This window comes from Vombatus ursinus, unplaced genomic scaffold (assembly GCF_900497805.2).
Source record: "Vombatus ursinus unplaced genomic scaffold, bare-nosed wombat genome assembly UNPS02014923.1, whole genome shotgun sequence".
Taxonomy (NCBI): Eukaryota; Metazoa; Chordata; class Mammalia; order Diprotodontia; family Vombatidae; genus Vombatus; species Vombatus ursinus.
Window position 1 is genome coordinate 1,317,214 of NW_020954701.1, and position 26,356 is coordinate 1,343,569.

Genomic DNA, 26,356 nt, shown 5'->3' on the forward strand with positions numbered 1-26,356 from the left:
AAATTGTAAGTGAAGCAAAAAGTAGTAAAGAGATGTGTGCTGGGAAAGAGTAGGCTGAAGCATATTAATCAATAATGACTTGTGTACAAAAAATCAAATAAAAGATTATCAGTGAAATGTATGATCAGAAAAAGAGTTGGGTCGGCTGCAAAGCAAAACCAAGGGATTCCATACGGAAAACCTGAGGACCACACAGGTAACCTGGAAATTTTAGGGTATGGAGATCACATTAAAGCTCTGGAGCACATTGGGTCAATCCTCTGCAAAAGATTTATGGAAGGACATTCGCAAAGAACTGCACAAAATGAGAAGGTATGGGTAGGTTGCAAAATCTGCATCATTCATAGGGATTCCCTTCTATGAGATCATAGATCATAGATCCATCAGAGTATTGAAATAAGTGCCCCACCAAGTTCCCCAATCAATCAGCAAGTATTTATTGACCTCTCTAATGCTCAGACCTGTGCTAGGTATGGAAAACACAGAATCAGACATGGTCCTTGCTCTCAAGTTGCTTACAGTTTTGTTGGAAAATTGAATTTCCTCAGTATGGGCCTGGCTCAGCACACTCTTCCTTACTCACTCCAGTAAGCCTGGAGTTCTAGAAATCTTATATGTTTTAGAAATCAAATAACTAATTATATTTCATATTTAACATCAATAAAAATAAAAGAATGAGAAACTTTTTGCATTTTGAAAAGGTTTTGCAAGATTAGGACAAATTTTTAGTATGAATCCTTAGAATTAACAAAAAAAAACATTACGGACTACAAGAAAAGGACCCCTTCTTGGTGTCTGCCCTCTCTAATCAGTCCTTCACACAGCTGCCAACATAATCCTTTCTCCATAGAGTTTCCAAAACAGTCTAACACACAGCTCTGACCATGTCCTTCCCCATTGCTTATAGAATAAAATGCAAGCTCTTTGGCCCTCCACAACCTGACTCCCATCTACTTTTCCAGCTTTATTTTTTTATCATTCTTCACAGACTCAACTGGATTACTATGCTGTTCTCCAAACTTCACACTCCATCTCCTGCCTCTACTCACTCACAAAGAGAATCACAGAATCTCATAATCTTTATCCTAGAATCCTCATTTTCTTTTAAGGCTCAAGTCAGGTGTGATGTCCTCACCTTCTCCTGACTGCTCCTCCCACTGCACACTAATATTAGTTCTATTTTCTCCCTCAATTTTCCTTCTGCTACTTATTTGTGAATGTGTCCTGTCATCCCAGTAGAATGTAAGTACCTGGAAGGCAGGGATTTTTTTTTAAACTTTATTAATTTATTTTGATTTATAAACAATCACTTCCATAAGCTTTTGAGTTTTAAATTTTTCTCCCCCTCCCTCCCCATCTCCTTCCCCAAGACAGTGCACAATCTGATATAGGCTATAAATATACATTCCTATTAAACATTTTCACATTAGTGATGTTGTAAGTAAGAATTAGAACCAATAGGAGGAACCACCAGAAAGAGGAAACAAAACACAACAGAAGAGAAAAAATAGCAAATAGTGTGCTTTGATCTGCATTCAAACTCAGTATCTCTTTCTTTGGATGTGGGTAGCATTTTCCATCATGAGACCTTTGGAGCAGGGACTTTTTTAGTAGCTGGAAGGCAAGGACTGTTTTGTTTGTGTCTCTGTATTACCAAGACCTTGCACATAGTAAGTATTCAGTGAATGTTTATTGAATTGACATTTATAATTTTAATTTTTACACACAAATTAAAATGGCTTAAAGTTGTTAATAAAATAAGGAAAAAATCTTTTTAAAAGTTTGGCAATATTAAAGGAAAAAAATTAGCGTAGATCCACATAGAGTTTTTCAAAGGGTTAGAAACTCTGTATTTTTTGACTGAGAATCAAACCCAGTGTACAACAGTGAAAAGGGATGAAATCTGATCCCTAGATCACCGAGGATGATTCTCGGATCTACTTCTAAGATGTTGGCCATAACCTAGACCTAGCCAGGTAATCCTTCATTCAGCTTGACAGAGCACTGTGTATGATTGAAATACCACTAAAAACACCAAATACTAGCCCTTGATACTATCAAAAGCAACTGGCTTGCCTGTGTGGTATTTTGCCATTGACATTTCTCATCCCATATTTTAATGATACCTGACATTGATTTTTTAATTTTTTAAATTAAATTTAACTTTTATGCAAAGACAATTTTTAGCATTCAGTTTTACAAAATTTCGAGTTCAAGATTTTTCTCTCTCCTTTCCCTTTTCTCTTCCTAAAATGGTAAGCAATTTGATACAGGTTATATATGTGCAACCATGTACAACGTATTTCCATATTAGTCACAGTTGTGAAAAAAGAAACAGACATGGAAAAAAGCCATGAAAAAAGTGAAGCAAAAATAGTATGACTCAATTGTCAGTTCTTTATCTGGAGGTGGATAACATTTTCCGTCATGGGTCCTTTGTAATTGTTTTGGATCCCTGTATTTGCTGGGAATAGTTAAATCATTCACAGTTGATCATTGTACAATATTTCTATTATTGTGTACAATGTTCTCTTGGTTCTGTTCATTTCACTTTGCATCAGTTCATGCAAGTCTTTCCAGGCTTTTCTGAGGGCATCCTGCTCATCATTTCTTATGGCAGAATAGTATTCCATCACAATCACATACTACGACTTGTTCAGCCATTCCCCAGTTGATGGGCTTTTGCCACCACAAAAAGAGCTGCTATAAATATTTTTGTAGGTGTGGATCCTTTCCCCTTTTTTCTGATATCTTTGGGATAAAGACCTAATAGTGATACTTGATATTTATATTGTGCTTTAAGGTTTTTAAAATGCTTTATGTACATCATCTCATTTGATGTTTACATTGACCCTGTGGATTGTAGATATAATCCTCATTTTGCAGATGAGGAAATTGTACCTCAGGGAAGTTATGCTTTGCCCCTGTTCACATAGCTAGGGAGTGCCAGAGATAGGATTTGCTCTCAGCTTACCTAACTCCAGCTCCAACTTTTTTTCCCCTACTTTGCCACTTCTTACAACATCATCAACATGCTCTCATTTTTCTTATTCTGTCCCATTAATAATTGTTCTAATTCTAACTCTTCATACATTATCAATATAGTTATGTCAATGAATATTTTTGTCCTACGTAGAGCAGAGAGATTTCATTTTCCTGTTTTATGATCTGAGAATCCAGTTTTCTAGCCAGAGAAGGGACCATTAATGGGTAGCACCAACCTTGAGGGTCATCTCAAGGGTAAATCATACGTTTGAGAGTTTCCAAGTTTGAAAGCATTAAGGACTGACTCTTAGAAAGAGAAGGGGATTTCCTGAGCAGCGTTGCCTCATGGAGAAAGGAGGAATTTGTTCATGTGGCTTTTTAAAAATTTTTTAATTTTTAGGCAATTGGGGCTAAGTGACTTGCCCAGGGTCACACAGCTAGTGTCAAGTGTTTGGTCTGAGGCCAAATTTGAACTCAGGTCTTCCTGACTTCAGGGCTGGTGTTCTATTCAGTGTGCCATGTGGCTCTTATATCTGGAAAGCAAAGCCGCAACAAAAGGGACTGGGGGGCAAGAAATTGACTCCTTGCCCCCTTGGTATTACAGTGAGTGATTTGGGCAGTGTAGGTCTGATGGGAGAGAGGGATGCTTATCTGGCAGCTTCAATGTGTTTGCCTTCTAAAGGAAGTCCAAACCACTGAAGATACTGTAAATTTGGAGGTGTACTACGTAGGACCTTGGAAAGCTAGGGATCTACTCAAACGTCAAAGGATTGTCCCAATGGCAGTCTCAATCTCAGTTCCCTTCACAGGGGATCTTATGGGGATCTATGAGTTCCTTATGTGTTTTCTATATTTATGAACTCTCATCCTTTTCATCTTTTGCATTTTCGGTGGGGTAAAACAAGGGCTAGTTTCTTCATATTAAATCATCTGGAAAGGCATTTATTAAATGTTTTCTATGGGTTAAGTGCTGAGGATACAAATACAAGCGAAAAGAAAAACGGCCCCTGCCCTCGAAGACCAAACAACACATGAAAAGGAGTTGAAAAGTGGGGGTGGGGGGGGAAGAAAGGATGAAGTTTACATGACGGGGCATGGTTTGGAAGTCCAGAAACTAAGAACTAGGCAGAGAAGAGAATCAAAGAATGAAGACAGTCTGGCTTCTCTCCTTTACCAAATAGGGGCGGTAGATGGAATTCGCCAATGGCAGAATTAGGGTGGGTCCTCACAGAGGGATGTTTCATGTTGAAAAGGCTGCAGGCATGGTTGGATGTTCTCAGACACTTAAGGAAGCTCCAGGATGAAACAACAGAGCTGGGAATTTTAGGTACCAGGAACAAGGACCTTGCTAACTCGAATTGAGGACCTTGTTACCCACATTTGGGAGAACCTAGACAAAAACTATCTTTGGAAATTTCCCCAGAGGAAACTTGACATGGGGACAATAAGCCAAAGAGAAACAGTTATCTTCTTGAATCAGCCCCCAAGGTCAGATGTGTCCTCTGTAAGCCCTGAATTTTAGAAGGTTGTAAAACTCAGATGCTAAGGCTGACCAATGGGCTCAAGATGTAATCTCTTTGAGGGATGTGAAGTAATTAATTAAGGACATCTAAGTGAGAAGACAATGATAGTGATTTACAAAAAACACCCACAATCTGAAAGTAAAGCATAGTGGATCTAGAGTCTGGGATCGAATCTGGGGTGCTGCTTACGAGCCATGTGACTTTCAACAAGTAAGTTCATCTCTCTTGGACACAGTTTTCTTGCCTAGAAAATGCAGGGCTTGGGCTAGATGGTCCTTGTCCTATGAACCTGTGTTGCCTTATAACTTATACTGGTATTTTTTTTTATCTCTTTCATTTTTAGGCTGCATGATGCCTACGTTTCTGCTTTGTTTTCTCTTCTCAATTATTCTCTTGATTTACTGTCCCTCCTCCCCTTGGTATTTTTTTTAATTTGGCTTCATTCACCATCTTTGTGATTGTTTTGGGTCTTTTTTTTGGGGGGGGGGCCAATGTGTTGTTCTGATCCTTCCTTTGCTTTTTTCTCAGGATGCTGTGAAGTTTCTCTTTCCCACTCTCTTTTTGCCATAATTTAGAATTCCTGTGGCTTTCATTGGTCTTTTTTATGCTGTTCGTTATCGACTTTATCCTTCCTTTCCTAGCTTTCAATTCCCTTTGCTCCCTTGTATATTCGGGTCTTATTTTCTGTTATCTGTTCCTAGGTGGCACATAGAGTTCGAGGCCTGGACTCAGGAAGATGCATCTTCCTGAGTTCTAGCCTCAGACACTTACTGGCTGTGTGATCCTGGGCAAGTCAAGTAACCCTGTGAAATGAACCAAAAAAGGAAATGGTGGACCACTTCAGTATCTTTGCCAAGAAAACCCAAAATGGAGTTAAGAAGAGTCAGACATGACTGAAAAAAACTCAACAACAGCTTCTAACAAACTGCCAAAGTCTCTCAGGATCCCAAATCACCAAATTTCTCAATTCTAACACTTTTTTGCCCAGAAGGCAAAATTATTTTCTTCCCTTTGTCTAGATATGTTCTTAGAATTCAGAGATATTTGTGGCCAGCAAACCCTTTGAGACCTTCAGCTTTCTCTCCCCATTCATTCAGCCTATTTCTTTGTGCCTCAGAGTACTGTGCTAGGCACACTAGCTTGTCGAGGGTGATCAATGTGAGGGGATGTCAGACAGATGACAGAAATGAGGAAGATGAAAGAAGATATCGCTGGCAATTGTGAAGATGAGAGTCTGGGTACACAAGCTGTTTTGGCTAGCACTTATCACTCTGGTTAGCTGGAAACTTTCCATCAGTGTGAAAGAATATGTTGGAATCTAAAATTCAGTTTGGCAAAAAAATTAGGTAGAGAGGCAATGATCAGTAGAAAATATGTTCAGCAACCTTGCCTAACACTGTTAAGAATAAATTACATGATCATAAGGCATGGTTTTAGACACGTCCCCTGTAGGGATTAGCACATACAAGGTTTTTAAACAAATAGTTGTCATTTTCAATGAAAGAATACCCAGATAGGGTTCTGATTCAACTGTCTAGTTTCCCTAAGGACGTGGTAAGATACAGATGACCTCAGCATCTATAGATAGTTCAGCCCTCCAATATCTCCCCAGGATGATATTGAAGTATGCACATAACTACCCCCCAGGATAATTAGGAGCCTTAAAATGAGGGTTATGGGATCATGAGAGTACAGAATTTGGATTTGTACCATTGAAATACACGTAAAATTAGTAAGGTCTAAATTAGGGTTGGCTAGCTTTTTGATGGTGGAATGATACATTATTTATTTTTTCACTCTTCCAAATAGAGGAGGAATAGTTTTGAAGGATGGTGTCATGGACAGTCACCCACAGGTGCCCTAGATAAGACACCGTGGAATGAAGCAACCTGTTTGAGTCTATCAGCAGAAGAGCATTTGAAGGCACCCTTGGGAGTACTGTCCTGACATGGGTAGGAGAGCTATATACAGGTAAGAGGAGGGAGGAAGACAAAAGTCTAACATTTGCCCCTCACATATTTGTACCTCTCTTCCAAGAGCCTGGCACTAGAATTGGGGCCAGTCTGTACAGTAAATAGTGACTCTGTATCTCCAAATTATCAACCCTTTTACTCTTGACGCCACCATTTTAGCTTTATTCCTTTGGGTCTAGAGATTGATGGGGAAGAGGAAAGGGAGAAGAGAGAAGAGAATAAGCATTTTTACAGCACCTATTACATGCCAGGCACTATGCTAAGACCTTTACAAATATCATTAAGCCAGTTATCAGGTAATATTTTAAGATGAATTAATTTTATGTAAAATATTTTATTGATATCTGATTTTTAAATCATTTTTGTTTCTGAGTATATTGTAGATCTTTTATTTATTTATTTGGTGAGGCAATGAAGTCAAGTGACTTGTCCAGGGTCCCACAGTTAGTGTCAAGTGTCTGAGGCCAGATTTAAACCCAAATCTTACTGAATCCAGAGCCAGTGCTCTATTCTTTTATTTATTTTTAATAAACATACATCTACCTCTGGAGTATTATTATCCCCTTGGATAATAATGGGCCTCAAAATAAAAGAAGGGACGAGGGTTCATGGGAGTCCTAAATTTGAACTAATAACACTGGAATCTAGTTAAAAGTGGCAAGGTGTAGTCCACCCTCCAACCCCAAACCCAGGAGCCATCTCTTGTAACAGAAAAAGAAGAGGAAGTAAAAAGCAGCTCAGCAAAATCAACCATACCAATTGTGTCAAACAGTGAATGCAATGTTCCACATACATAGTCTCTCATCTTGGCCAAGGTCTGGAGGTACATTTTCAAATCTTTTTTTAAAGAATTAATTCTCGTCATTAGAAGTGCACAATGTTCAGGGTTTTTTCAGTTTGTTTTTCTCCTTCTATTTACTTTGCTATTGTGTATATTTTCTTGTTTCTGCTTACTTTACATCAATTCATTTAAGTATTTGTAGGTTTTGGGTGGCTAGGTAGCATAGTAGATAGAATACAGGACCTGGAGTAGGAAAGACTCCTTTTCCCTAGTTCAAATCTGGCCTCAGACACTTACTAGCTGTGTGACCCTGGGCAAGTCACTTACCCCTATTTGCCTGAGTTTTCTCATCTGTAAAATGAGCTGGAGAAGGAAATGACAAACCACTTCAGCATCTTTGCCAAGAAAACCCCAAATGGGGTCCCAAGGAGTCAGAAAAGACTGAAAAAAGACTAAACAATAACAGGCTTCTCAGAATTCTTCATATTTGTTATTTCTTATGAATGAACGAAGCATTTATTAAGCACTTACTGTGTGCAAAGCACTGGGGATACAAATAGAAGAATAAGATTGTCCCTGCTTTTAAGGAGCTCCCACTCTAATGGGGACACAGCATACATGGAAGGTGTCAGCTGCAAGTCAGATGGCACAGCACTTACAGTTAGATGCAGCAGCAAAGCAGGTGTTAATACCCTGCTTTAATGTCATGTCCACTGATCAAAATCATATCAGTTTCTGATGTTGAAGCATTTGACAGTGCCAAGGGCTTTGGTGATAAGACCTTTCCTGTAGCCCAGTGAAATGATTCGTTTAGTCATTCCCCAGTCAATGGACGTCCACTTTGGTTATAGCTCATTACTAACATAACAGGTGCTGCCATGGATATTTTGGTGAATATGGGACCTTTCTGTCTTGACTTTTCTTGAGAAGCAAGGATTGTTTTTATAACTAAATGAAAGCAAGGTTGGGACAGAATGGACATGGAGAGTCAGGGTTAGAGGGGTAGGTAGAAGAGGAACAGGGATCCAAAATGGAGGAAAGGGGTATGATTAAGGAAAAATTTCATTGTTTTTATATCTTTCCTAGGACAGGCCATGACCATTCAAATTAAAATCATCATGTACTACCATTGGTATATATCTCAACCTCATCTGGACTCAGGTTTTTACACATTTTGAAGTTATGGCAATATTTTGTGACTTAAGGATCAGAACCTGAAGAGGCAGGTTTTGAACTGAAATCCTATGGCTCTAAAATCAATGGTTTTGTCAGTGTGCCTAGACCATCTAGTCTCACCCTCTTATTTTGCAGGCGAGGAAACAGAGACCCAGAAAGGACAGGGAAGCACCCAGAAAGAACAAGCAATAAGGAAGGACAGATTGCAGTGATTGACAATCCAACTATAAGTGACTTGATAAAGGTCTGAAAGTGGAAAACGGTTACTAATCAGAGATATAAGAAGGCTTCATGAAGGAGATGGCATATAAGGCAGGCTTTTTTATTATTCATAACATGCACCTGCTTACTTTATTTTTTTATTTTATCTTGTTTTAATGGATTTTCTTTTGTCAGAAGTTGTACAGTCGGTCAAATAATTATCACATTTAAAAAAATTCCTACAGAGAAATATACAAGGTCTAAAAAGCAGACATACACATCTATTATCCTAGATCCAACTTTGGTCATTGTAATAACACCAGGAATGGAGGCAGCACTTATATTATTTAAAACATCAGATAGCATGCAAACCGAATGATTAAGACACTGGAATAAATAAGGCAGATTTTTTTACAACAGTAGAAATTCAACAGATAAAGATGGTGGAGAAATGATATTCTAGTTAAAGCAAATGGGTGAGTTCAGGCATGGAGGCAGCAAAGTGAGCATGTTTAGGGGACAGAGAATAGTCCAATGTGTCTGAAGCAAATAATATACGGAGGAGAATAATATGAGATAGGGCTGAATGGGTGATGCTAGATTGCAGAAAAACCTTAAATCCCAGGTAGATAAATTCGAACCTTACTGGGTGGGCATTAGAAGTCTACTGAAGACTACTGACTATGGCTAGATATATGAGGTAGCAACATATATCTGGCAGCAGCATAGAGGTGGAAAAACCCATTATAGTCTAATTGGCAAGCTGGTGGCACATTGGATGGAACATTGGACCTGGAGTCAAGAAGACATGAGTTCAAATCCAGCCTCAGAGATGGGCAAGTTACTTAACATCTGTTTGTCTCAGTTTCCTCAACTATAAAGTGGGGATAATAATAGCACCTACCTCCCAGGGTTGTTGTGAGAATCAAATGAGAGAGAATATTTGTAAAATGCTTAGCACAGTGCCTGACATATAGTAGGCACTATATAAATGCTAGGTATTATTATTATTAGTATAGAAATACTCCAGGCTGGTAGTAATTAGGACCTATTTGTGTTAAGGTGGTAGCAACAAGATGTTTTATGAAGGTAGGATCAACAAAAAATGGTGACAGATTAGATATGAGAGGTGATGGAGAGGAAAGAATCAATAATAGCATCAAGCTTTTAAACATGAGAGACTGCATCAAAATGATGCCACAGAAAGAAGTAATGAAGTTGAAGATAATGAACTTGTAGACTTCAAGGTGACAGTGGCTCATCCAGAAGAACATGTCCTAGAGGCAACAGACATTGGGTACAGAACTCAGAAAAGAGGTCAAGGACGAAGTTATAGGTCTATGAGGCGTCTGTATTGGGAAAGTTGGTGAAATCACAAAACTGAATGATATTACCAAGGAAGAATATAGAAAGAAACAGAAGGGGACCAAGGGCAGAACCTCAGGGATCACCCACTGAAGGGTTCAGGAAGAGGAAGGTAAATCATTAAAGGAGACAGAGAGTGACCTTTGGCAAGTTAGGTTCTCTCTCTGGCACTCATTTTCCTCGTCTATAAAATGAGATGGTTGGATGAGAGGAACTCTGAGGTCTCTTTCATCTATACTCCTAAGAAGAAGTAAACTAAGATAGCACAGATGGGTTGGATTAAATGGCCTTTGGCTCGAAATCAGCGCCCTGCTGATAACCATAAATGGGTGCCTTCCTTTGCCATCCTATAAAATCACAGATGAGATTCCTAATCACATGACCCAGCTGGATGAATGAGAACACTGAGAACATTATAGCAGTAAAGTGAAGGGCTGAACAATTGAGTTAAAGATTTCAGAAACAATCACTTTTCTGTGACTTGATTCATTTGCATTGAGTATTGTTATTCACAGAAAGAGCTTGACCTTACATACAAGAGAGGATGACTTCCATAACTGATTACATTTATTCATCTATCTGTTAAAATGAAACAATTAAAACCTCATTCCATATTTTTCTGGAATCTGGGAAATGGAAAAGGATAAGTTGAGGAATAATAATGATTGATGCAGTGTCATGGAAAGACTGACAGACTTGGCATCAGAAGAATGGGATTTATGTTCCAAATATGTCACTTCTTGCGTAACATTAAAAAAAAGTTTTGTTGACTCATTTTGCTTTTATATCATGACCATTTCCCAATATAGCACACTCCCTTCCCTTATCAAACCCTCCCCTATTAAATAACAACAAATCAAACAGCTAAGCAAAACCAAACAAAATATTCGACAGTGCATACAACATTCTTTACTTGTCTCCTCCTCCACATGTTCTTTGGGACAAAGATTGGTCGATCAAATTAACCTGAGTTTACGTACGTCGTGTACATTTTGTGTACGTTATTTTAGTCATCGTGACTATTGTTCTACGGGGTCTGCTCTTTTTGATGTCATCAGTTCATACAAGCCCTTTCATGTATCTTTGAATTCCTCATGTGTCAAAAGTGGAACTTGAACCCAGATCTTCCTGACTCCAAGGCTGGCTCTCAATTCACTATCAAGATGCCTCTCCATTATTTCTTACAGTGGCATAATATTACATTACATTAGCATACCATAATTTGTTCAGCCACTCACAATTTAACAGTACCTACTTTGGTTCTAGATTTTTTGCTGCCGCAAACAGTCCTGTTACACACAGGGGGCCTTTCAATCTGTCCTTGGGGTATGTGCCCAGCATAGGAATTGCTAGATCAAAGGTCATGAACCATTTAGTGACTTTTCTTGAAAAATTCAATTTTTTTCCAGAACAGTTGTACCAATTAATCCTCCCATCAATAGTGAATTAGTGTGTATATCTTCCCATAGTCCCTCCAACATTGACTATCTCCATCTTTTACTGTTTTCTGATTTGATGGGAATGAGATAAGGTATCAGAGTTATTTCAATGTATGTTTAATTATAATTGATGATTTTTTAAAGCATTTTTTCACACAGTTGTTGATGGTTTGAAATGCTTCTTTTGAAAACTATTAGCATCCTTTGACCACTTATCTATTGGAGAATGACACTTGATCTTATGTTTGTGTTAATTCTCTATAAAAGTTAGATATCAGGCTTTAAGCAGATATATTTGATGAAGCTCTTTTTCCCCAATGGCTAGTTTAGCTTTTTATTTGAGCTTCTTTGCTTTTGAGTAAAAACTTTTTAAATTTTATGTGATTGAAATTGTTTATTTTAACTTTAATGATCACTGCTATGTCTTGCTTGGTTCACAAATCTCTCCCTAACCATAGTTCCAAGAATTATTTCCTTCCACAAGCTCTGGTAGGGCTCACAAAGCTGGAAAGGCTCTATTACAGGCCTAACAAAAGACTTCATGTCCATAGGAAGGCCAGCCTGACTAAGTTTAGATTCATTTGCTGCCAGAATTTTTCTTGGCCATAGCACAGGCTCTAATTAAGACTATCAAAGTGTGAATAGAGTTTTAATCTGTGTCAGATAAGAGAGTATGAATGCATTTAATAACAGTTACTATTAGTAGTAGTAAGATTACAATGTTCTTTCCTCACAGAAATCCTATCATATGACTAACACAAATATCACTAGCCCTGCTCTGGAAATGAAGTAAGTGGGCAAGTAATCTCTGAAAATAACACATTAAACTGGCATTTAAACCCAATCCTTATGATTGAGCATTCAGCATTCTTTCTAATCCCAATGCCTCTGTTGAAATAACATCACAGATCCTTAAAGCAAAAAACTAAGTAAGATATTGCCCATTGAAGTTTAACATTGATAGCAATAAGCACATATCAGTACTGAGTAAAATGAATTTTCCTATTGTTATAACAATTATGGGGTAATTATTAATAATATTATTTACTAAGGGTTATTACTAATAGCTAACTTAAATCTCTCTTTAATGTTTTTTTAAAGTGTTTTACATATATTATATCATTTGATCCTCTCAACAGCTCTGAGGGTGGTACTTTTATTATTCCCATTTCACAGGTAAGGAAACTGAGGCTCAAATGGCTTACTCTGAATAACAAAGCTAGTAAGTATCTGAGGCTTGATTGAAACCTAAGTTCCTAATACCAAGTCCAGCCTTCGGTCCACTATCTTGAGATGCCTACCATAATTAGATTAATTAGGTAGAGTGGAAAAAGTATTGAAGTTGGAATTAGGAGGCATAGGTTTGAGTCCCAGTTCTGACATCTACTAGCTATATGACCACAAGCCTCTTTGAGCCTCAATTTCTTCATCTATAAAATAAGGATAATCTTGTTTATACTCTCTCCATAATAGTGTTATGAGGAAAGTATTTGTGAGCCTTAAGGATTATCATTCTGTCTTCCACGTGGACTTATAAATTATGCTAAAAGTTGCCTTTCATGGTATTTGTTACTCATTAACATAGTGGCCCAGTGAATAGAGCACTGGGCCTGGAGTCAGGAGGACCTGAATTCCAGTCCGGCCTCAGACACTTACACAAAAGGGACTTAATAAATGTTTGTTGATTGATTGTCAATTAGGAAATAGGCATTACTGAAGTGCCTCTCATTGTGTTAAAAACATTAAGTGCCTCTATTATATTTTGTCAATATTTTTTAACTGTGAAGCAATTCAATAATTAAGCCAAATTGCAAAGTGATTAGTATCTCTGACAAATCATACATCAGTCTTCCAGTTTTCTTCAGCACCTAAATAATGACTGTTAAGTAGGGTTTGTTTTGTGGACTACTCTCAGGGGACTTTGAAAATGACCTGAATTACTCTGTTTTACTGCCAAATCTCTATTTCGTGCACCTTTGCAGTTCACTGGAGGGTAGAAATGTGCCATGAAATGAGGAAGTGTTGCCTGTATCCTGGAATATGTAAAAGTAGAATCTACCTTAAAAAAAATTGATCATATTCATTCATTCATTCTTTTTTTGGCAAGTCAATCACGGTTAAGTGACTTGCCCAGGGTCACACAGCTAGTAAGTGTTAGGGGCTAGATTTGAACTCAAGTCCTCCTGACTCTAGGGCTGGTGTTCTATCCACTGTGCTACCTAGCTGCCCCTCATTCATCCATTCTTTCGAATTTTTTTTTAATGATTTATATGTTGATATGCCTAAGGAGTCCCAGAACCTAATCCCACATGGTTTTAGGACTGTAATAATGACAACAATAATGATGATAACTGACACTGATTTTATAAAGTGCTTTAAAGTTTGCAAAGTACTTTCCACAAATAATCTTTGTACTGACTTATATGTTTGGCTATATAGAGTGAAAAGAAAGGAAAACATTCTACTCTCTTTTGGTCTGCTCCTACCCTTGAAATATGGGCAGGCTGCACTTTCCCTGATACTCCATTTTTTTCACCCACTGGGCCAGATCTGCTCCCTAGTTATCGTCCTCAATATACCCCATGAGAAAGTATGCTGCCTGAGCTTGAGAGAAAACAATTGGGAGGACAATATGACTCAAAATGTCCATTTCCCCTTATCAAGTATCAATGGCAACTGGCTTGCTTTTCACCCAAGGGAAACACAGAATCCACCGGCTTGACCTATTTGGGTATATTTGTAAAAGTTAATACATAAAAACATTATCTGTGTTTTATTGTGTGCAGCTAGGTGGTGCCTGGAATAAAGAAGACTCCTCTTCATGAGTTCAAATCTGGCCTCAGACACTTACTAGCTGTGTGACCTCTATTTGTCTCAGTTTCTTGCTCTGTAAAATGAGTTGGAGAAGGAAATGGCAAACCACTCCAGTATCTTTGCCAAGAAAACACCAAATGGTGTCACAAAGAATTGTACACAACCGAACAACAATAACAACTGTTTTATTGTATTTTTATTTTGTTAAATATTTCCCAATTGCATTTTAATCTGGTTCATATCACTCACACTCATTAGTGTCGTGAGCTAAGTGTCAGGCTGGCATGTGTTTGACATATCGGATCTTGATCAATCCCTTCATTTTCTAGGTAAGGAAACTGAGAACCAAGAGGTTAAAATTGCTTGCTCATGCCAAGATTTAAACCAGGTCATGTGACTCCAAATCCATCACATTTTTACCCTTTAACACTCTTCTTTTCAAATGTCAAACTCATTTTCCATTCTCTTGCTTTGCTACTAAGGTATGCCTGAGTAATTTTAAAATCCAAGACAAATTGATATATAAAACTCAATGGCCCACTTTGTTGCTTTGAAGTTTTCTGCTTTGAATTTGTTAAAAGATTTATTTGTTTTCTCTTTAGAAAAATACACTTGCCAATGGCATCAAAGAGGTTGGTATTTAAATAGGTACCCATAATCCAAACTGATGACACAAATGAGTCTTTGTTCAGTTGGCCCATGGCCAGCATGTTAATTATTCTTTAGAGAGCAAAGAGTAAGGCTTGCAGTGAGGACCAGTGGAGCACTTAAGAAGATATTCTTGACTTTTGTAACGACAGGGAAGGAATGTCCAAGGTCAGAGAGGCTTTCATTCATTCATTCATTCAGCATGCTAAATCACCTGTAGGGGTGGGATGGGGTTAGTTTTTCTCAGTGAACAAAGGAAGGTCAGGGATGGGGATGGTGAGGAAATACACTTGCAGAGACTCAGATTCTCCCTCCTTCCAGGCCTAAGCCAGCCTGGAGGGTGGGCATCCAAGAGAGAAGTAACAGTCTAGGCTTAGGCTGCTGCAACAGGAGAAACTTTGGGAAACCTTGGAGGTGGGCAGGGCTTTCTCCCAGTTCAGCACCATATTTCCATCTGCCAGGTCCTGGCTCTGCCATTTATTCTCTGTGTGATCTAGGGTAAGTTATTTCCTCCCCCTTCAGTTACCTTGTCTGAAAAATGAGGGGATCTTCCAGCTAGAGATGACCTTTAGTGTGACAACATTCAGCTGCTCCCTGAACCCTGTCTCCTTCTTACAGGTATCCTGTGGTACTTTTTGATAATTGTTTAAAAATAGGTTTTCTTTAAGATTAAGACTAAATTAATCTCTTTGCATTACATGTCTAATCTCTCCTTGAAGATGGCTCTCATGTCCCTTCTCCCCTTTTCTTTCCTAGGATATCATATTCAGTTCCTTCAACCAATTCCGAAATGGCATGAACTTGAGACTTTTCACTACCTCGTTTGCTCTATTCTGACTCTCTCCAGTTTGTCAATGTGCCTCCTAAAATGTGCCACTGAGAAATAAATACAAGGCTCTAGATGTGATCTACCAGGGCAGAGTACAACAGCGCTATTACTTTCTTAATTCTGAAAGCATAGTGGATAGAATGCTGGCCCTAGAGTCAGGAAGACTCATCTTCCTGAGTTCAAATGTGGCCTCAGACACATACTAGCTGTGTGATCCTGGGCAAATCACTTAACCCTCTCTGCCTCAGTTTCCTTATCTATAAAATAAGCTGGAGAAGGAAAAGGCAAACCACGTCAGTGTCTTTGCCAAGAAAATGCCAAATGGGGTCATGAAGAGTTGGACACGACTGAAACCGTTGAACAGCAAATATCTCCGTTAATGCAGCCCAAGACAGCATTAGGTTTTTTTTTGGCTGTTAAAACACGTTGTTGACTCACAATGATCTTGGGACCTACTAAAACCCTCAGATCTTTGTTCTGCCTAGCCATACTTTTCTTTTTCAACCTTCCTCCCACTAACTGTGAAGGCTTAAAAAATTTCTTCAAATGCTTCATAATAGGTTGCCTCAACCTTATATGGCGAGAGGATGAAGCTGTTTGTTTTAGAGCAATAAAGTGTCCGTAAGAGCATAATAAAATTAAATGGAAGAATATTTTGGCCAGATGATTTACATGTTCTCTTTCAATTAATTAAAAATTATTCCAAGATCAGAATCTACCTTTTCTTCTCAGTATCTTAAAATAATAAAATGACTAGGAGAAACCAACCTGAAGCAGAGTACAAAATGTATTTTCTTGTTTTAACTCACCACCAAAAAAAAAATAAACCTCACAGGAAAACTGTAAGTATAATAAAGAAATCACAGATGGTATTCCTCAAAATATATGCAACAGTATCTCTCTGACTTCATTTAAAAACCCATTTTCTTTGCAGTTTGGCTTCAAAGTCAATATTTTGGTCATTTAGCAAATTTTGCTGTCTTAAATGTTTTTATGTCTTGACAAAGTCTGTAAAGGAATAATTTATTATTATTAAACAATGTCTAATACATACAAAAATGGCTCCCAAAGTTTTTTTTAAAGGTTTTGAAAACAAATTTTAAAATGAAAATATTTATTTGAAAATAGGAAAGGACTTCATACCTGTATCAGCAGGCAGTTTATCATGGCATAAGTATGGATGCCTTTTCCCTTTTTTTTAAAATTCTTCAGTGAGTAATGATATCTAATCTGAAGTATTTCATGCTTGGGATGACATGTCTAATTAAACTTGAAAACTGATGTTTAATGATGTTCAAATTTAAAATGGTATTTAATTCCAAGAATAAGATATTATGGATCAAATGTAATTCTACTGCTTTGTTAAAAAGTGGAAAGATTTGGTTAATGGCTTTCTTTTCCCCTTGTCCCCCTCTCCATTGAAGATATGAAGTCACTCAGTTTTTATTATTTATAGTATGCCTCAAAACATGCTCAAATGAATCTGTGATCTCAACTATTTCAGTGTTCTCTCTGATGACACAGATTGGGACTCATCTATAGTTGCCTTCTGTAACTCTTGTCCAAGTTTGCCACAGACGACCTACCCAACATTCTGGAGACCTTCCTTGTTTTCTTCTGATATAGCAAAATTATGACTGGAGAACTCAGGCCATGTGACTAGGCCATCTTATTATTTTTTTTAATCATACATTTCCCTGATGACAATTTTTATTTCTATTCTCGGAATAGAAATAAATTGTTCAATTGTTTTTCAGTCATATCTGATTCTTCTTGACCCCATTTGGGGTTTTCTTGTTAAAGACAATGGAATGGTTTGGCATTTTCTTCTCCAGCTCATTTTATAGATGAGGAAACTGAGGCCATCAGGGTTAAGTGACTTACCCAGGGTCACACAGCTAGTATCTAAGATTGGATTTGAACTCACAAAGATGATTTTTTTCCTGACTCCAGGCCTGGCATTCTATCCACTGTGCCACCTAGGTTGTTATATATTACAGACAGCTCACATCTACCCTGTGCCTTTATATTACCCTCCATGTGATAATTCATCTTCAATTCTTTGGATATTTTTATATTTGACCATGTCACTCCCTTTCTCAATGAACTGTAATGTCTTCCTATTACTAGCATCAAATACAAATGTTGGCTTGGCATTTAAAGCTCTTCACAACCTGGCCTCATCCTACCTTTCCAGCCTTATTATACGGTGTTCCTCTCCCTGTTCTTGCTCTATTGCTGCTCCCCACACAGCACTCCATTGTTTCTTTCTCTGCCTTTGAACTAGCTGTTCCCCGTCCTTGGAATGACCTCACTTCTTAGCTCTCCCACTTGGAATCTTTGGTCTCCTTCAGGACTTAGCTCAAGTGCCACAACGAAAGTGGCTCCTCTAGCTATTAGCGTCATCTTTCCTGACAAGATAGCCTTGTATCAACTCTGTGTTTTGGGTATGCCCATGTAAAACGTCTATTGATTACCCTACCCTACTTAAAAATAATTGCTTTTGTTCAGTGAGAACACTCCTGTATTGACTCAATCAACCATTCAATTGGCTTGTTGTGAACAAAGCTGGGCACCTCATTGAATCAATCAAAGACATGTCAACTTGGTGCAACAGGCGGTCTGTTCCAAGTGGTTGAGGCAATTTGATTATACCTTGTGAGGCCTGGATACAACAAAGTGCTCTCCCAGTTTAGAATTGAAGAGGCTAAGTGCACTTAGCAAATGCTTACAGATGATTGATTTCCCAGTAAGCCAAGGGTTTACTGACTCAAGTGCTTTTTAGATTACCATGATCTCCTCATTATGGCAGTTGATTTGCATTGGTTATACTTGTGTATGAAATTATAATCACCATTGATGTGTTTTCTTCCATCGATTACTCATTTTTCATTATCAGTATTTTTTTTTTTTAGGAAAAAAAAACATAATTTATTTGTATAAAATTAACAAAAACCAGCTGGGCTGCATATTACTTATTTTCCTGAATGGACATCTGGGCAATAGCCTTCTGTGCTTCATCTGTAGTGTCGGGGAGGCTGCTGGATACCATCTGATGACACATTCAACCAGCTCTTTTGCTCTAATTCTATAGTGGCTGCTTCCAAAAACTTGCACCTCTGCTTTTTTGGTCTTTTCACCCATCTTCCTCTTGATTGAATAGATCTATTTTAATCTGAGCCCCGGAAAGGGTCTCCATTGCTCGAATCCTCAATCCTTTCGTCCCTATAAGGGCCCCCACGAGCCGAGCCTCAACCAGGAACCGCGAAGGGCCTTTTTCTAGAGGCTTGGGTCTCTGTCTCCGAGGATGGAACTGGTTATAGTCTTCTCGAACAAGCTGGTTGCTCATGGTGGCCTTGGGACGCAGGTGAAGCAGGCCAAGAGCGGAGGAAAGACTCAGTATTTTTTAAAAAATAGCTCAGGATTGAATTCTTTCAACTACATGTTGTATTTTTTTTTCTCCTTTCTTCTAGCTTTGTACTCATTTCAATCTTTGCTCAAATAAAGTGGCATAGTGGATAAGATGCCAGGTCTGGAGTCAGGAAGGCATCTTCATGAGTTCAAATCTGGTCTCAGACACTTCTTAGCTATGTCACCCTGGGCAAGGCACTTAACCCTGTTGGCCTCAGTTCTTCATCTATAAAATGAGCTGGAGAAGGAAATGGCAAACCACTCCAGTATCTTTGCTAACAAAACCCTAAGTGGAGAGTTGGACACAACTGAAAAACTATTGAACGGTTACATAAGAAGGTGATAGGCTGATTATACAGGTATTTGATTCATGAATGACTCCACATTAGTAATGAATCACTTCCTCTCTGTTAAATATAATCACTGTGAGTATTCAGTACCTATTAAGTCCATTGTTTTCTTTCCTATGGCTTTTAAAAAAAATTCTGAACTTAAACACAAGAAAGGACATTTCTGTACACACAGCAGAATACAAAAAGAGGGCTCTAGGAGACTATAAATCTCCATTTTGTAATGTCTGCTTTTTAAATTTTTTAAAAAAAGGTGTATAATGTATATTCACATGTTTCTTTTAGAACTGACCTGAACCATATGAACTTTAAGGTTACATGGGTCCTTGGCACATTTCAGATTGAACTAAGAAGCCACCCTGTGCCAATGGCCCCCTTTCCTATTCCCTTTGGGCTTCTGAGTCACCTCTTGAGCAGTTGTGGGGTGGACAAAGTCCCTTACTATAGTTTATCATTGGATTTCTTGGGTCTGGTGCAGACTTTATGGTTTTGCTGGAGTAGGTATGTGGAAGCCTCTGGGTAGCCTGCTGCTCATTCAGGCAGCTATTTTATACTCATTCCTGTCTCAAATAGACCCAGTAATGTAGAGGAGTGAGACTTCTGTGCAGTCTACAAATCTTTGTACTACCTTATTCCCTTATGCTTAACCCATACTTTCTAATACGTCTTTCACCATCCTCACCTTCTGTCAGCTGGTTTCTTTTGTAGCAAGATTTCCAAGACCGATATGATCCAGAAACTCAAGTGCTATGTTCATATATTGATCACTGAACAAGAATTTCACCTGTAGAGTAACAACAACATATCGAAGTTTACAAATAATCTAAAAATTGTGCTATTCTTAGCATCAGCTTTCCCCTTTTTTGACATTCTGCCACCATCAATGTAGAACTACAAGGTTTCTACATAAACCCTGGGTCTATTTTGTATTTTTGTTTGTTTCAAGTATTGTCATAGTGAAAGAATTTAAAGAGAAAGGCGAGAATTCACAAATATTGATTAGTGACTGTATGCAAGTCAACTAGGCTAAGATTTGTTGCTTCCCTCAAGGGGCATATGGCCATAATGGTATTTATAATCTAGTTGAAGAGATAAGACACTTATAGTGTTGAAGCAGGTGAATAGGAGTGAAGGTCTCCTGCCTGGCCTCTTGTCTTTTAGAGGAAGAGGAGATTCCATCGTGAACACAGTCTGTCTTTGGAGTAAGGAAAGAAGATCCATTCCATTGTGCCAATCTCCTCCTTTGGGGAAAAAGGAGAAACATTCCATTGCACACAAGTCTTCTGCCTTCTGGGGAAGGAAAGACACAATCAGGCCAGGTCTCCTGCTCGGATTCTTTCTTTTGGGCAAGAGAAGAAACACAATTCTATCATGCCAGGTCTCCTGCCCTTAGGAGAAGAGGAGAAATGCCATTCCATCAGCTCTCCATCTCTGGTCCTCTCGTCTGAGCTGCTTAAGGCTCTGAGAATTCTCCACTCTGAGGCCATACTCCCAGGAGCATTGTTAACTTACCTGAACTCATTCCTTTATGATGAACAAACTCCCACGAGATCATATCTTCGCCAACCCAGTGATTCTGATTCCTGTGCTGTCATCATTCAAGCTCCATTCTTCCTTCTCCACTGCCTTGTCACTCACTGCCATTCTCCTTCCCTCCCCTCTACCCACTCCTCCCACTGTGCTCTTTGGAATGCCTGTTCAATATATTATAGACTTGCTTTCATCTTTAATCTTTTCCTTTCCCATTCCTTTCACCCTTTGGCTCTCACTAAGACCTAGCTCCTTCTCGATGGCACAGCCTCCCTGTCTACCTTTTCCAGCAATGATTGCAATTTCACTCATTCTCCCCTGATCACTGGTCTAAGTAGGGGAGTTAGAACATTCCTTGCTTTCCATTGCCATCCCAGGTTCTCCCTCTATCACCATTATTTTGCCTTTGAGGTTCACTCAATCCATATCTACCACCCAACCAAAATTCTGGTAGCTGTTTACTGAACTCCTGGATACTTGCCTTTTTTTCCTAATGAGTATAGTGCCTGGCTCACAGTCTTTCTCTCCTCTCTAACTCCTGCCTTCGTGCTAGGGGACTTCAATTTATTTATTCATTCTCAAATACCCCAACCTCCCAGTTCCTCAACTTATTCAGCTACAAATAAAGATGGTCCCACTTTTGATCTTGCCATCATCCATAAATGTAAAGTTTTTATGTTCATTAACTCTGATCTTCCCCTATCTGATCACCATCTGTTGCCATTTCACCTCTCTGTCTGTATTACAACCCCAGACACTGTTCTTTGTCCTCATCAGAACCTCCAATCTCTCAACCCCACAATTTTCTTCCCAGGTCAACACCCCTGCACTGGCTGTACTCTTCTCCCTTTCTGGTTTTGACTGCTTAGTGAACCAGATCGACTTTATACTGTCTTCTTCTCTTGAGTTCTTTGCCCCCTTGGCCTATAACTCATCCTTCCCTGCCAAGCCTAAGTTTTAAATCACTCCCACCATCTTTTGCGTTCTTTCCTAGTCACTTCCAGCTGAATGAAGCTGGGGAAAATCATGGAACTATGCTGATGGGGTCTACTACAAATCTATGTTACATAATCTCAATTAAGTCCTCATTGTAGCAAGGCAATCCTTTTATTCCTCCTTAATTAACTGACTGTCTAAATCACCATAGCAGCTTTTGCAAAACTTTTCATTCTTCCTCAAGCCTCCTGGGTCTCCCCTTGTCTCCACTTGTCAGATGAGAGCCTTGCCCCACATTGCCCTGAAAAATTGAGGACATTCCCTGAAATCTCCCTCTTTTCCCCTTCTCCTCATCTCACATAAGCCAGATGTCTTCTGTCACTATCTCCTCCTTCACTCCATGTCACATGAAAAGGTGGCCCTTCTCCTTGTCAAAGCTAATCCCTCTACATGTACAAGTGATCCCATTTTGTCCCATCTTCTCCAGGAGATTGCCCCTTCCATCATCTCTGCTCTTTCACTCATCTTTGGTCTCTTGCTATCTATTGGCCATTTCTGAATATATTAATGTTTTTCCCCCAACCTCAAAAATCCATTAGCTATTGTCTCACATCCCTCCTCCATTTTGTGGTTAAATTACTTGAGAAGGCCATCTACAATCTTCACTTTTCTTTTCACTTTCTTCTTAACTCTTTATAGTCTGACTTCCAATCTCAACAATCAACCAAAACTACTTTTTCAAAAGTTTCCAGTGATCTCTTAATTGCCAAAACTAATAGTCTTTTTTCAATCTTTGTTCTTCTTGACTTCTCGGTAACCTCTGACCCTACTGATCCCTTTCTTCTCCTTGATAATCTCTTCTCTCTAGGTTTCTGTGACACAATTTCATCCTGGTTCTTTTACCTTTCTCCTCAGTTTTCATTGCTGGATCTTTTCCCAGGTTATGCCTGCTAATAATAGACTCTGTCTTGAGACCTCTTTTCTTCTTCCCTTATACTATTTCACTTGATGATCTCATTAGCTCCTATGTATTCGCATTCAATATGGTGTCAAAGACTGCCATTTTTACCTTCATGATATCTCTGGTATGTGCCAGCTTCTCTCCTCTGATACTGCTATAATCCTCATGCAGGCCCTTATCACCTCATATCTATTGCAATAGCTTATTGGTTGATCTCCTACCTCTCTCTCCACTCTAGTCTATCTTCATTTAGCTGTCAAACTGATCTTTCCAAAGCACATGTCTGAGCGTGTTATGCCACGATTCATTAAACTTCAGTGGCTCCCTGTCACTTCTAGGATCAAATATAAAATCCTCTGGCATTCAAAGTCCTTTACAACCTACTCCTTTTCTAGTCTTTTTACACCTTATTCTCCCTCCCCTCAATATACTCTGTGCAGTGACATTGTCCTCCTTCCTATTCTTTGAACGTGATATTACATTTCCCAATTCCATGCATTTTCACTGACTATCTTCTGGTTTTTGTTTTTGTTTTTTGGCTAGGCAATGGGGTTAAGTGACTTGCCCAGGGTCACACAGCTAGTAAGTGTTAGTTGTCTGAGGCTGAATTTGAGCTCAGGTCTTCCTGAATCCAGAGCTGGTGCTCTATCCACTGCGCCACCTAGCTGCCCCTCACTGACTATCTTCCTTACTGGAACTGTCTTCCTCACCATCTCTCCCTCCTGGTTTCCCTGGCTGCCTTCAAGTACCAACTAAACTCTACTCTTCCACAAGAAGTCTTTTCTGATCCTTCTTAATACTAGTGACTTCCCTTTATTGATCTTCTCCAATTTATCTTGTATATATATATATGTGTGTGTGTATACATAAATACATACATATTTTTATTGTTGAGATAGAAATTTATTTCTATGCTATAAACTGAGTCCCGATTTCACTTGAATAAATTCCTTCGATGAGGAATCCACTAAACATGTGTTGATTATTTTGCTCATCTATTATAGAGATTTCTTACTTAACAAAGCAAACGTATTCTAACAAAATTAGCTACATGGTAAATTTTTTGTTGAAGAACCTACCTTTCTCTTCATTTACAGGCCTGTATTTTTCTCATGAAGAATCATCAGTTGATATATCTTATATAAGTAAGTGGGTCAGTGCTTTTGGCCAGTGAGGGCCCAGTGCCTGAAACATTTTATCTATATGCTATGGATCCAAAAAGTGGAACTTTAAAGCCAGCTTCGGTCATGATGACGCAGGGTTAGTACTTTGGGATGATGAGAAACCTTCCAGTTGGGGCTCCATGAAGGGAGAAAAGGATTAACAGGTGCATGAGTCCTGGCGTATCATTTGGCCACACGTGTTTCTCTATAAATGTGCTTGCTTCCCTTTGTGTTTTAAGTTTGAGCCCACTCTACCCAGTGTTAGCTGTTTGCACGTAATTGTTTTCACGTTGTCTCCATTAGATTTCTTGAAAGTGGGGACCTTATCTTGCCTTTCTTTGTGTCTCCAGCACTTAGCATAGTGCCTGCCACGTAGTAGGCACTTAATAAATGTTTATTCACCATCTGAATTGAAAGGGAAGATATAAGAGCCAAGTGATTGGTGAAAAAAATGAGTGTTTCAGGTACCCTAAAGAGTTACCATACTTCTAAAATGTAAAGAACCTACTCCCTTCTTATTGATCTTACGAAGCAGTGATATTCAGGAAAGAGCCCTAGATCTGGTAGCAGAAGACCTGAATCCAAAACTTGGTTCTGACTCATCTAATAGTACTTAGAGAAAAAAATAACTTTTTTTTTTTCAGTTTCCTCATAAGGTCTTCTATGTGGTACAGTGGATAGAATTCTGGGCCTAGAGTCAGGAGTAACTGAATTCAGATCCCACCCCAGACATCTACTTTCTTTCTATGTGACCTTGTGCAAGTCGCTTATTGCATTATTACAGTGAAATTAAAGATTTGGAATAGATAATCTCCAAGTTCCCTCAGTCTCTAAATCAGGGATTCTTAATTTTTAAAAAATGTATATATATATGTATATATACACATGTGTATGTATATATACATAAATGTGTGTGCATAAATACACACATTATATAACTACATATCTACATACCACATACACACACACACACACCTCTTGGGCAGTTTAGTGAGTCCTGTAAACTCCTCACAATAATGTCTTAAAATGCATAAAATTAAATACATATTGAAAAACAGTTGTACATTTTTTTAAACATGGACCTCAGGTTAAGAATCCTTGCTCAAGAGACTTTGGTAGACATCAATTTTATCTTCTCCATGTTTGTAGAATAAGGAAACTGATGTTTAAAGCTAGCAGAATGACAGATCTAAAGACCTCATGTGAGTGAGCCAAACTGGTTTCCTGGTAGTCCTGCTCTGTTTACTGGTTCACATTGTACCGCTGGTCCCGTTAGAATTTTAAATCCTGATAGGATGGGTTTAGTCACCATAGTTAGACCTCAGCATTATACTTCACAACATAGTCTTCTATGTTTACTTTTCTATTACCACGTACATACAATCTTGCTGACTCAAAGTGCTACCTGGCCAAAGAAGATAATGATCGGAAGATCACTGGAGAGTTGGTATGCTTTTTCCAAGGCAACAGGAAGGGTGTGGGAACTCAAAGACCACTTCACTGCTAGATGCAAATAGCAACCCAACAAAGGCAGACAAGGTTGCTGCTTTTTTTTTTCTGTCATGAATGACTCTTCGAGACCCCACTTGGGGTTTGGTTTGCCATTTCCTTCTGCAACTAGTTTATTGTTGTTCAGTTGTGTCCAACTCTTTGTGACCTCATTTGGGGTTTTCTTGGCAGAGATACTGGAGTAGTTTGCCATTTCCTTCTCCAGCTCATTTTATAGATGAGGAAACTGAGGCAAACAGGGTTAAGTGACTTGCCCAGGTTCACACAACTAGTAAGTAGCTGAGACCAGATTTGAACTTACAAAGGTAAGACTTTCTGACTGCAGGCCCAGTGCTCTATCCACTGTGCCACCTACCTGCCCCCAGACAAGGTAACATCCTTACCTTACAATCTCTACCTTACAATAAACATGGTTGTTATCATCTTAGAGTGAGAAATGAAAGGGACTCTGGAGGTCATCTTACCCTACTGTGTTCATTTTATGGATAGAAAAACTGAGGCCCATATAGGGTTAAGTGTCTTACCCGAGGTCACATAGATAGTGACAGAGTTGGGATTCAAACCCAGGTCCTCTGATGCTATCTTCAGCACTCTTTTCAATATACTGGGCTGTAGGTTTCAATATTCATATGGGATAGACTAGAGAGTGACAGGGAACTCTTAATTCTCTTCTTTTTTTTTTTTTAAAGCATTAAAGTCTTGATAGTTATGAATGCTAGAGTCAATACGCCTCTCTTTCAGGCATGGTTCTTTTATGACTTC